The sequence below is a fragment of the Gopherus evgoodei genome, chromosome 4 (assembly GCF_007399415.2).
Source record: "Gopherus evgoodei ecotype Sinaloan lineage chromosome 4, rGopEvg1_v1.p, whole genome shotgun sequence".
NCBI lineage: Eukaryota > Metazoa > Chordata > Testudines > Testudinidae > Gopherus > Gopherus evgoodei.
The window spans coordinates 12,948,170-12,961,524 of record NC_044325.1 but is presented as its reverse complement, the minus strand read 5'-3'; positions in this window follow the sequence as shown (position 1 = coordinate 12,961,524).

Here is a 13,355-nt window from a genome sequence, read left to right as displayed (position 1 = left end):
GATCCTACCTGATTTTCACTGGTGTTCACTATGTTAGACGTCAAATTGCTACTAAACTTGTTGGTGAAAACCGAAACAAAGACATCATTTAGCACCACCACCATTTCCACATTTTCTGTTATTATCTTCTTCCCACCCCCATTGAGTAACAGGTCTACGCTGGTCTTAGTCTTCCTCTTGCTTCTAATGTATTTGTAGAATGTTGTCTTGTTACCCTTTGTCTCTAGCAAGTTTAATCTCATTTTGTGCCTTGGCCTTTCTAATTTTGTGCTCATGTTATTTGTTTATACTCATCTTTTGTAATTTGACCTGGATGCACTCGAAATGCCTCCAGGTGCACAGAGCAGGCATGGTTACTAGATGGAGCACACTGCTTCATTCACAGACCTGAGACCAGAACTCTGGCCCTACTAATTCAAACCAACAGCCCTTTTCACCTGAGCCAAGGGCTTATTTCAATGAGCCCATTTCACTTTGCTGGCATTGGAGAGGTGCAAGATGTCTCTTCTCTCTCTGTCTGAGACACTGAGAGAGAAACACGAGCAAAGAAACATGAGAAAGGTGCAAAGCCAGACTTGTCAAATACTATGAGCATGGGTTCACAACACACTCACAGCCAAGCATATACTATAGTTTATGGTGCTTTGTCTTTTTGGAAGTGAAATGGCATTGGGAACCAAGCTACGAATGGTGTAAAAGCCTCAAATCCACTATCTTCCATGTGATATTGTGTAGCTTATCAATTGGTGCAGTTGCTTCCATTTTACAGAGCCAAGCTTTTAAAGAATGGGTGCCTGAAGTCAGTCTCCTGAATCCATACCCAGCCACCTCCAATTGACTTCAGTAAGAGCTGGCTAGTGGTCTGGACTTTTGATGACCAGGGCACATGTTTTCTTGTCTTTCCCTTTAACTTGCTCCTTCCTGCAGGGAGGCTGCAGAAGAAAAGAAATGTTTCCTAAGTCAACTCTTTTCAGTGTGATTAAAAAGAAGACAATTGAGCGTCCCCCCCTCCAGAGGATTATTGTAAAAGCAATTCTCGCCAAGTCAGCACTGGATAGTTATAATTTACTTATTTATTCAGTGCGTACAATGCCTCAAATTTTTTAATATGTTTTTTAACAGGCAGTGGAAGAGCTTGGCCCAGAGCTAATGGTATTACAGCTGACTAAGGAGGGCTGATGGCAGAGTGTGGCTCTTCGTTCAGTTTCTGAAAGAGGTGTTATAGTGGAGGAGAACTGGCATCTTCTATGTGAAAAGCGTTTGGGATCAGATGGAAGGCCAGATCCTCAGCTGGTCTCCATCAGCATAACTCTATTGAGCCCAGTAAAAAGAAGGATGGCTTAGCAGCTAGAACACTGGACTAGAACGCTACAGACCCGTGTTTAAGTCTCACATCAGCTGCAGACTTCCTTACTCAAGCTAGTTGGTCTACTCTGTGCCTCAGATCCCCTCAGCTGTCCTGCTGCTTCAGATATCTGTAGAATGGGGCTAGCCTCTCTCAAGAGTGTTTTGAGTGTTATATCAGTTAGTGGGTATGTCCACACTACCCGCTGGATCAGTGGGTAGTGATCAATCTATCGGGGATCGATTTATTGTGTCTTGTCTAGAGAGGTCTGTGAATGAAGCTATGTTCTCTATCTATCTGATTTTCCCTGGTGTTCACTATGTTAGACGTCAAATTGCTACTAAACTTGCTGGTGAAAACCGAAACAAAAACATCATTTAGCACCTCCACCATTTCCACATTTTCTTGTCTAGATGCGATAAATCGATTCCCGAACGCGCTCCTGTCGACTTCAGAACTCCACCAGGGCGAGAGGCGGAAGTGTAGTCGACGGAGGAGCTGCAGTTGTTGATCCCGTGCCGTGAGGACGGGAGGTAAGTTGAAATAAGTTACGTCGACTTCAGCTACGCTATTCCCATAGCTGAAGTTGCGTATCTTACATCGGCCACCCCCACAAGTGTAGACCAGGCCAGTGACTATGGTGTACTCTGGGGTGTGGGCCATGTAAGTAGACAGGCAATGGAACTGTGCTGCTTCACGCTAGCTGAAGATCTGCTCCAAAGCCAGCTGGGAATGAGACTTAGAAAGTTGTAGTGATTCATTTATAGTTTCATGGATGTGTACATGAAGTTAATAGAAACCTTTTCCTTATCCAGATTAAAACGTGGTACAATTGAAATATGAAGCTTTATTGACTAGGCTATACAATCCAAATTTATCCTCTGTGGCAAATTTAGAGAAATTATTTTGGTGATTAGGATCCCCTATCTCTCCCGTTATTGCAACAGAAGGACTGTATCAAGAATTACAAACCATTTAAAAAAAACGAATGTGAAGGCCTTAAATCCATTTCCTAGTTCATAGTAAGATGCAGACGGATGCAGAATCTTCTGAAAATTGAACAATACTGGGTACTACTGCACTGCTACTTGAACAGTTATTTTTGTTTTAAATGCACTGTGTCCTGGGAGAACAAAATGAATTGTTGCACATATAATGACATGGAATAAAAGAGACAAAGAATTTCCCAATAAAAACATGGCTTCCCCCACTAGTGAGAGATGTTCTTTATCAAATTCTGCTGTCAGCAACACTAGTTTATCTGACAGCAGAATTTTTCCTGATAGCTTTAATTTTTTTAATAATAGAGTGAGCTCCTGCACTCTTCGAAGGCAACGGAATTTTTGCCATTGACTTCATGGAAATCCAATCCAATCCTTATCACATCCAATCCTTCTCTAAATGTGTATAACTCCCAGTCCCAAGGAATTGACTGGGTAACACTGAATAGCACTTAGACATTATGGTCATGGGTACTACCTATGATAGATTGGGTAGGTAGTGAGACTTTGTACCAATTTTATAATTTGTTGGACTGAATTCAGCTCTCATGACACCAATATAAATCTGGATTAACTGGATGAATACTCTGGTGTAATGACAGCAGAGTTTGTTCCACTAGGTTTGTAATATGCTGCCTTCCATCCAGCAGGCTGCGTCGTTTTTAGTTATAGTCCATCTACGAATGCTAAACTAGCCACAGAATGACTCCTCTCTGGTCTCTCTGAACATCATAGAAACATGGTGAGAAATAACAGAAGACACTAATAACAAAAATGGTCGGAAGAGTTATGGACTCCAGATAAAGACAGTTCCTTGGTTAGCATCAATATCTGCTCGCACATCCACATTAATGCCTCTCAGATTTAACTTGCTCTGCATCTTGCTTCAATAAAGCAAAAGCTTGACCAAGGGTTAGACTTCTCCATTTGAACGATACCTTTCTCTCTTAATAGGAGACCTAAAATATACCGGGCCAAATGGAGATATGCTGATCTGGCCCAATATTGTGAGTAATTGTAGAATGGCTAGGTGGGTGCAACTCCACAGAAAGAGGAGAAATCCCAGGGCCTGGTATGGCTAGAACATGGTCCTAAGGATAGATCTACTCTGCAAAGGAAAACCCGGGACACCGAGTCTCAGAGCCTGGGTCAGTTGACTTGGGCTTGGGCTGCAGGGTAGACATTCCCACTTGAGCTAGAGCCAATGCTCTGAAGCCCTGTCCCCTGGCCAGGTTTCAGAGCCTGGGTTCCAGCCCAAGCCTGAACAAGTATGCTGTTATTTTTAGCTCCACAGCCTGAGCCCCAGGGGTGCTGGAATGTGGGGGGGGTCAGGAGGCCATGGCCCCCCACATTTAAAAGTGGCTATGCTCTCCCACTTTTTACCAGCCATATGGATGAGCAATGGCGGGAAGGGGCAGAGAGGAGCGAGAGAGGGACAGGGTCTTGGGTGGGAAGAGGTGGCTGAGGAGTGGGGCCTCGGGGGAAGAGGTGGTGTGGGGGCTGGGCCTTGGAGGAAGGGGTGGTAAGAGGATGGGGCTTGGGGTGAAGGTGTGGTATGGGGTGGGGCCTCAGGGGGCAGTGCAGGGGTGGGGCCTTGGGAGGGCGGTGCAGGGCAGGGTAGGCAGGGCCTCAGTTCAGGTGCCTGTGGCCCCCTCGCTTTTAGGGCACTTCCGGTGCTCCTGTTGAGCCCCGTCTGAGACTTGGCACCATGGATTTTCTTTTGCTGTGTAAACATATCCTGAGTTTTCTCTTGTGCATCACAGAAATTCTGTCTCTCTGTTTTGGTTCAGCTCTCCACCATGTCACTGAATAAAGCAACACTTTTCAAGTGAAAGAGAACATCATAATGAAGCGGGACAGAGGCTTTGCAATGGAATGGCAAACTCAGCCTGTCGCTGTGCTGTGAGGAGGTGGCTTTTCTCTTCCTGGTACGGCAGTGACTGCTTTAATGGGTATTCTTGGCTTCAGTTTGGCAGGGGTGGCTCTAGACATTTTTCAAGTATCAGAGGGGTAGCCGTGTTAGTCTGGATCTGTAAAAGCAGCAAAGAATCCTGTGGCACCTTATAGACTAACAGACGTTTTGGAGCATGAGCTTTCGTGGGTGAATACGAAAGCTCATCTGAGGAAGTGAGTATTCACCCATGAAAGCTCATGCTCCAAAACGTCTGTTAGTCTATAAGGTGCCACAGGATTCTTTGCTGCTTTTCTAGACATTTTGCCATCCCAAGCACGGCGGCATGCCGCGGGGGGTGCTCTGCCGGTTGCTGGTCCCGTGGCTCCGACCTGCGGGAGGTCCACCAGAGTTGCAGGACCAGCGGACCCTCCGCAGGCAGGCCGCCAAAGGCGGCCTGCCTGCCGCCCTCCCAGCAACTGGCAGAGCGCCCCAGCGGCATGCCGCTCCAAGCACGTGCTTGGCATGCTGGGGCCTGGAGCCGCCCCTGCAGTTTGGACACATTGTATTTTAACCTGCCTTCTAACAATAGCTTGCAAATGCCATGTATTTCTGCAATTACATTAGGGCTGGATACTGCCCCCTTTGCTGAAGTTGAGAAGTACGTTACTCTGTGAGTAGTCTTACTATGTTCAGCTAGGCTACTCATGCAGCAAGGCTCTACCAATGTGAATAAATAGCAGAATATGGCTCTTCTCTGAGGATCTCCTTTAGTACGTAAGAATGACCACACGGGGTCAGACCATCTAGCCCAGTATCCTGTCTTCTGACAGTGGCCAATGCCAGGTGCTTTGGAGGGAATGAACAGAAAAGGCAGTCACTGAGTGATCCATCGCCTGTCGTCCTCTCCCAGCTTCTGGCAAACAGAGGCTAGGGACACTGAGAGCATGGTGTTGCATCCCTGCCCATCCTGGCTAATAGCCATTGATGGACATATCCTCCATGAACTTATCTAGTTCTTTTTTGAACCCTGTTATAGTCTTGGCCTTCACAACATCCTCTGGCAAAGAGTTCCACAGGTTGACTGTGCACTGTGTGAAGAAATACTTCCTTTGGTTTGTTTTAAACCTGCTGCCGATTAATTTCATTGGGTGACCCTAGTTCTTGCGTTATGTGAATTTGCCCTTACCGCACACACATCCAGTGTCCTGGATGGTAAATGTATGTACATATCCTGGAGAGAACAGATTCATAGAAGGGTTGGCTGAATGTGAGAGTGCATGGAGAACAGCATTACTTGCTCGATAATGTAGCCAGTGCATGTACCTGTAGAAAGAAGAGTTAAGCTGACCTATTAATTTCCAGGCAAAATAGAGGCAGTCCTTAAGCACTTCACAAACCAACCTCTTGATCTCAAGGCTAACAAGGAGTAAATAAATCTCAGTTCCATCTTAATTACAAAACAGCAGTGGAATCAAAGCGATAAAATGAGAGACGGAGCAACAGCGCCCTCCGAGAAGGAGAAAACCTAGAAGTGCCTCTCTCAGCCTCCCCATTATGATTGCTAGATGGAGAATGTTTTGATGCAGGAAGGATGCTGATCTAAGTTTCCTAAGTAATTAAAAACTAAATGCAGCGCTCACAGAAACCTCTGCCTTGGCGGAGAGCCTGGGGGCTTACTGCATTGAGTAAGGGTGGGAGAAGGGGGAAGGGGAAGCAAAATAATGGCTCGGTGAGCTTCCTGGAAAGGAGGGACAAATCACAAGCCGGTTGTTGTGTTTTGTGCCTGCCACTGCAGCTAGTGCGGCACGCTGCCTATAGGCACTCTGCATTGTCCATGTTAAACATCTCAACAACAGAAGGGCTGTGTGAGCTGGCTTATTTAGGGCTGGATGGTAGCCTTGTTTTATGTGTGAGGCCCCAGCGCCCTGCATGGTTCTGGATGGGGCATGGGGCACCAGAGGCAGCAGACCTATCAAGAAGACACACAGGCTCATCAAGGACCCAAGGGGCTGGCATGGCAGCTTGAGCACCTGTGCAGCACAGAACGTTCAAAGTGCTATTTTAGGGCTGGAAGCACATGCCAGCTTCACACTTGGAAGTGAGAATATTAACCTCCTATGTATGAACCAGTCAGGCTGTATGTTGCATAGCCTGTCTTGTATGTCTAATCCAGACACCAATCTGGGGCTGTACAAACCGACCTAATCCTCACGATGCACAATTGCAAAGGGGCCTATATTTGCCAGCCTCATGCATGCTTATGCAACAACTATAAAAGAGAAATTCATATTCACACTTTCAGGCCTACTGCAGGTGTAAATCAGGCTCTTGTTTCCAGGTGCTGTTAAAGACATGAGAGTGGACATCTTAATTCGCATGGTCATAGGAAGTTAAAATAAGCATCAAGAAGAGGCCAAAAATAGTTTAAACACACAGCCACAACTTCCAAACTGTTCTTATAAATGGAGGTATCTTTTTCTTAAACAAACAAACAAACAAAAAAACCAAGAAAGTCCTCTCCCAAAAGAAGAAACTGAAACTGACCATCAATTACTACAGGCAATTTCACAATGCTGAAAGCAATTATGAGCCAAATCAGCTTGGAGAAAAAAATTAAACAGAAAAATGTAAATGATAATTGGAAACTGCTTAAGAATATTTTTCTAAAAAGCCACAATCCCGCAGCTGAGATAGGCTAGATCAGTTTTAAAAAGCAGCCTGGCTTAGAAGGGAAGTGAAATGACTATATAAAAAAATAAAAAAACACATATATAACAGAAAGAAAAGAGAAATTAATAGTAATAATATAGTAGAAGCTAGGAATTGTAGAAAATTGATAAGGGAAGCAAAAGGACATGAGGTGACCGCTATATCTAGCAAAGCTAAGGACAATAAGAAAGATTTTTGAAGTACATAGGAACAAAAGGAATGGTAACATAAGATGGGATACTTGTGTGACCTAATTTGGCCATTCTTTTGTTCAAAATAATGGAATGTTGATATGGGACTCTATTAATACAGAATGGAAGGAGGGTAATATAATTAATGCAAATCAACATGAATTTATGGAAAATAGATCCTTTCAAACTAACTTGATATCCTTTTTTAAATGTGATTATAAGTTTGGTTGAGAAAAGTAATAGTGTTGATGTAATATAACTTTGTGGCCTATGACCCGGTACTGCTCGATATTTTTATTAAGAAACTAGAACAATATAAAATCAATACAGCACACATTAAATGGATTAAAAACTGGCCAACTGATAGGTCTCAAAAGGTAATTGTAAATGGGAAGCTATCATCGAGTAGCTATTTCTAGTGAGGTCTGCAGGGATCAATTCTTGGCTCGATGCTAGTTAGCATTTTTATCAACAACCTGGAAAGAAACATAAAATCATTACTGATAAAATTTGCATCTGACACAAAGATTGGACAAGTGGTAAATAATGATGAGGACAAGTCACTGATACAGAGTGATCTGAATTGCTTCGCAAGCAGGACCCAAGCAAACATGCATTTCAATATGGCCAAATATAAATGTACACATCTAGGAACAAAGAATGTAAGCTATAGGTACAGGATGGGGGACTCTATCCTGGGAAGCAGTGACTCTGAAAAAGTCCTGGTGAGGGTCATGGTGGATAGTCAACTGACAGTTTGACATTGTTGCTAAAAGGGCTAAGGTGATCCTTTGTACAAATGGGAATATTGAGTAGGAGTAGGGAGGTTATTTTACCTCTCTATCTGCCACTGGCATGACTACTATTAGGATACACTGTCCAGTTCTGATGTTCACACTTCAAGAGGGCTCTCCAAAATTGGAAAGAGTTCAGCAAAAAGCCACAAGAATGATTAAAGGCTTTGCAAACATGCCTCATAGCGACAGACTCCAGGAGCACAATCTATTTAGTCTACCAGAAGTTTAAGGGGTGACTTGATCACAGTCTATAAATACCTCGGTGGAGAATAGAAACCTGATCACAGAAGGCTCTTCAGTCAAGCAGACCAAGGTCTAACACAATCCAATGGCCAGAATGTTGAAACTAGACACATTCAGATTGGAAATAAGGTATAAATTTTTAACCATGAGGGGTATTAACCACTGGAAAACTTAACATGGGCTGTGGTGGATTCTTGGATCACTGGAGATTTTTAAATCAAGACTGGATGTTTTTCTAAAAGTTCTGCTTCAGTTCAAACAGGAATTAATTCAGGGAAGTTCTCTGGCCTGGGTTATGCAGGAGGTCAGACTAGATAATCACACTGGTTCCTTCTGGCTTTAAAATCTATTGAGTGTAAAAGGAAAAAAAAGTGATTAGTCTCCCCTACATGCCCACAAACCCCTTATCTCTGTTTGTACTTACTCAAATTGCATTGCATTCATTTTTCAGACATGCTGGCACAGCTTTATGGTGAAATGAATAATTCACAATGCATGCAGCCCAACTCTCAATCTGACTGATTATTGGGTCTATCTATGTGACAGATTACTGTAGAATTGCTTTAGATTGTAAAGCTGTTAAATATTCATGGATGGTCTTCATTCCATTAATCTGTGGTTCTACCTCTCCAAATTAATATCCTGAGTTAAAATCCATATGCATATGTGCGTGTCTAAAGTAAGTACTAGTTGGGTAAAAAAAACACAAGTGGCTTATTTCAGTGGGAAACTTAACCAAGCAAATTTAGGGTTTGCTCCAAAATCTCCTGGAATCAATGGAAAGAATCCCATTGTCTTTAAGTGGGTTTGATCAGGCTTTCCTTGCAGACTAACAGGGATCAGTGATCTTGGTGACCTATTGATCGAGGTTATTGGGTTCAGTTTATGAATTTTAAACTGTAATATTTATTGCACAGAGCCCCAGTGGCTCCTTGGTGATTAAGATACTATTTACATTAAATATTGAAGAACTACTCAAGGATTTCAGCTGAACTGTGCTCTAAGGAATATTTCCAGAGTTGACATTACAAACCTGTTTCATTAGGGGTAAGTAGGATCCCCCATATTTGGCCATCTGGTTCCCATTCTATAATTGTTAACCGTGTCAATAAGTCCTTTGATCACTTTGAAACTGTACTGCTTAGTGTCTGTGTAAAACAAAGACGTTAAATTCCCACTTTAAGGGCCTGAGCCAACCTCCACTCAAGTTAATGGAAGCATTCATATTACATTCTGTGGGCACTGGATCAGGTTGTATGTGAAAATCTCAGTCCAGCTTTGACTGTGGAGCTAGATTTTGGCCCCTCTGTCATTTGAATGTATATTTTGGGTTAGGGGAGTGTCTGGATGCTGGGTAGTGTTTCAGATCTACATGCATTTCAGATTGTAGCTAGGAAAGTGGCTCGCCATCACAGTGCATCTAAATTATTTGGATGAATGTTTAAAAAACAAAGGGAAATGAGATTATGTGAGACTTTCGCCACCTCCGAGACTGAATTTATTGTTGATCCTTACTGGCATTCGTTAGTTGCATTGAATTGTCAGGACTGCTCATGTGAGTAAGGACTCCTTAAGGGTGCTCAAAGAGATGCTCTGAGTTGCACAGCCTCTGTTGGCCTGGGATTGCCAGTGTGCATCATACTCCAGCTCCATCCCCTCCTGCCCATGGCACATCTCTGGCCTGACCTGGATGCGCCCTCGCCTGGTGTTGAGAGTAGGTGTTAGGGAGTTACACCAGCTTTGCATACCTGGGCATTCTCTCTACATCAGGGGAATCCCCCATTATCCTGTCAGGGCAGGTGTGTCCCCTTGATGCAGCTTCAGTGGCCCAAGGCTTCTATATGCAAAACCACACCTCTTAATTTATTACAATGGCATGACTGAATTGGATGTAGGTGGACTAGAACGGAAGCGTAGGTGACATGATAACTTGGATACTCTCTCCGTGTGGAGTGCTGCACAGTGCATGTTTTTCATAATGGGGTTCTGTCGTGATTCATGATGCACCGGGACGAAAAGGCATTTTTCCTTTGTGCAGTCTTTGGAGGTGGGATGGTGGCCCATCAGGGGAGATTGTGCAGAAATGCAAATTCTTGAGCTGATCAAAATTTTTTGACCAAAATTTTTCTTCATAGAAAAATTCAGCTGTGTAGAAATTTAAATGTTTGAAAATCATAGAATCAGTCATAGAATCATAGAATATCAGAGTTGGAAGGGACTTCAGGAGGTGATCTAGGCCAACCCCCTGCTCAAAGCAGGACCAATCCCCAACTAAATCATTCCAGCTAGGGCTTTGTCAAGCCTGACCTTAAAAACCTCTATGGAAAGAGATTCCACCACCTCCCTAGGTAACCCATTCCAGTGCCTCACCACCCTCCTAGTGAAATAGTGTTTCCTAATATCCAACCTAAACTTCCCCCACAGCAACTTGAGACCATTACTCCTTGTTCTGTCATCTGGTACCACTGAAAACAGCCGAGCTCTATCCTCTTTGGAACCCCGCTTCAGGTAGTTGAAAGCAGCTATCAAATCCCCCTTCGCTCTTCTCTTCTGCAGACTAAACAATCCCAGTTCCCTCAGCCTCTCCTCATAAGTCATGTGCCCCAGCCCCCTAATCATTTTTGTTGCTCTCCACTGGAGGCAATACTGCACCGACTATAAATCCATCTTTTGAAAATCCCTTCCACACTGATTTTTAAGATCACTGTGACACTTCCCTCAGGGAGCCCAGAACTGTAAGCCATTGCGTTCTCTCTCTGGCTGAGCAAGAGGCAACTTTGCTGGAGCTTAAACTGTGACAGCTCCCTGCTGCACCACTCTGCCTGTCTTACCAGCAAACTCCGTGAGACTCTCCCAGTCTAAACCTTGCCTTGCAGCTAACGTGAACCCCTGTTCCCCAGAGACTTTTCTCTGTAGTGTCCAGTCCCTTTCACTGGATACTCACAGAAATTAAGTCCACTGTTTCCAGCGAGACAGTACACACATGCTAGCCAGGCTGTGGATCCACACTCTTCTCTTTAATACATAGCACTGAGTCTGTAGTAAAACTAAGACTAAAAGTTTGGCTACACTTGCAGCTCTACAGCGCTGGGAGTTAAAGCTGTCTTTGTACAGCTGTATGGGGAAAGCGCTGCAGGGTGGCCACACACAGCTGCCAGCACACTGTTGTGGCCACATTTGCAGCATTTGCAGTGGTGTTAGGAGTGGTGCATTATGGGCAGCTATCCCAGCGTTCAAGTGGCTGCAACGTGCTTTTCAAAAGAGGGGAGTGGGGGAGAGAGAGAGGGAGGATTTTTGGAGCTGACACTGTGTCAGCTCCCTGCCTTGCAAGTTCCGACCCTTCCACCACCCCTCTGTCATTCACTAAATGCAAATAGCTCTCTTTGTTTTTTTCCTCACAGACCAGATAAGCAGCTGCTCTAAAACGGATAGCCCCCCCCCCCCGCTCGCCCGCCCGCTCGCTGTGCTGCTTCTCTCCTCAAGCAAACACTAGCTGTGGACCTTCCAAAGGGATCTCCCTGCCTGCTGCTGCTCATTCACAGCAAACAGGAGCTGTGTTTGTTTTTTAGATAAGCAGCTCCGGGAGCCCGAGTTCACAACAAAACAAACAGAGGCATCACACCAAAACAAAGAGTGTAATCTTTACTTAAAAGCATTATGGGAAGATTCCAGAGGTCAGTTACAGCGTAGTAAGATTAATCACTGTTTACATTGGCACCCCAGCGCTGCAGCACCAGCGCTGGTCTCTTTATTCCTCTCGTCGAGGTGGAGTACATGCAGTGCTGTAGCCAGGGAGATACAGTGCTGTATGTGCCTTGCCAGTGTGGACTGGGAGTGAGTTACAGCGCTGTAAAGTCACCACCAGCGCTGTAACTCTCAAGTATAGCCAAGGCCTAAGGTTATTAATAAAGAACACAGATTCAAGTGGTACTAAGCAAGAGAAGAAAAGACAGGGTGTGGGTACAGACAAAACAAAAATAACATGCTTCCTCATGCCTAGGACTTAACTTAAGCAAGCTAAAATCTTTGCCTAAGTGCCTTTCTCCGCTGCATCATAGAATCATAGAGTCATAGACTTTAAGGTCAGAAGGGACCGTTATGATCATCTAGTCTGACCTCCTGCACAATGCAGGCCACAGAATCTCACCACTCACTCCTGTATCAAACCTGTGTCTGAGCCACTGAAGTCCTCAAATCATGATTTAAAGACTTCAAGGTGCAGAGAATCTTCCAGCAAGTGACCAGTGCCCCACACTGCAGAAAAAAGTGAACCCCACCCCAGGGCCTCTGTCAATCCACCCGGGAGAAAAATTCCTTCCCAACTCCAAATATGGCAATCAACTAAACCCTGAGCATGTGGGAAAGACTTACCAGCCAGACACTCAGGAAAGAATTATCTGTAGTAACTCTGATCCTATCACATCACAGGCCATTGGACATGTTTACCGCTAATAGTCAAACACCAATTAATTGCCAAAATTAGGCTATCCCATCATACCATCACTTCCATAAACTTATCAAGCTTTGTCTTGAAGCCAGATATGTCTTTTGCTCCCACTGCTCCCCTTGGAAGGCTGTTCCAGAACTTCACTTCTCTGATGGTTAGAAACCTTCATCTAATTTCAAGTCTAAACATCAAGCTATCAGCATCTCCAGCTCTTCCAGCGAGCGGATCCACCACTGACAGACTTAGACGGTATCAATCTATTTTTCCTGTAAGTGATGGATAACAAAGGAGTCCCTGTTCTTTCCTTTTATAGTCCCAAAAACCTTTGAAATTTATTCTTTGAAAAGTAAAGCCAGATAAAGTTCCTCTCTCCTGTTGCTTCTTCTTTGGGGTGTAGGCACCAAGTCCCTTCTTCATCGTCAGGTCAATTTGCTGTCTGGATTGTTTTGATCACTTTGTTTACTTTAGATGCAAATGTGCTTCTGCTGTCCTTGCTGTTTTCCTCATCTGCATGTTAGCTTGATCCATGCAGTCACGTAGGGCTGGTCCACACTGGGGGGGGGGGGGGGATCGATCTTAGATACGCAACTTCAGCTACGTGAATAACGTAGCTGAAGTGGAATATCTAAGATCGGATTACTCACCCGTCCACACCGCGCGGGATCGATGTTCGCGGCTCTCCGTGTTGATTCTGGAACTCCGTTGGGGTTGATGGAGTTCCAGAATCT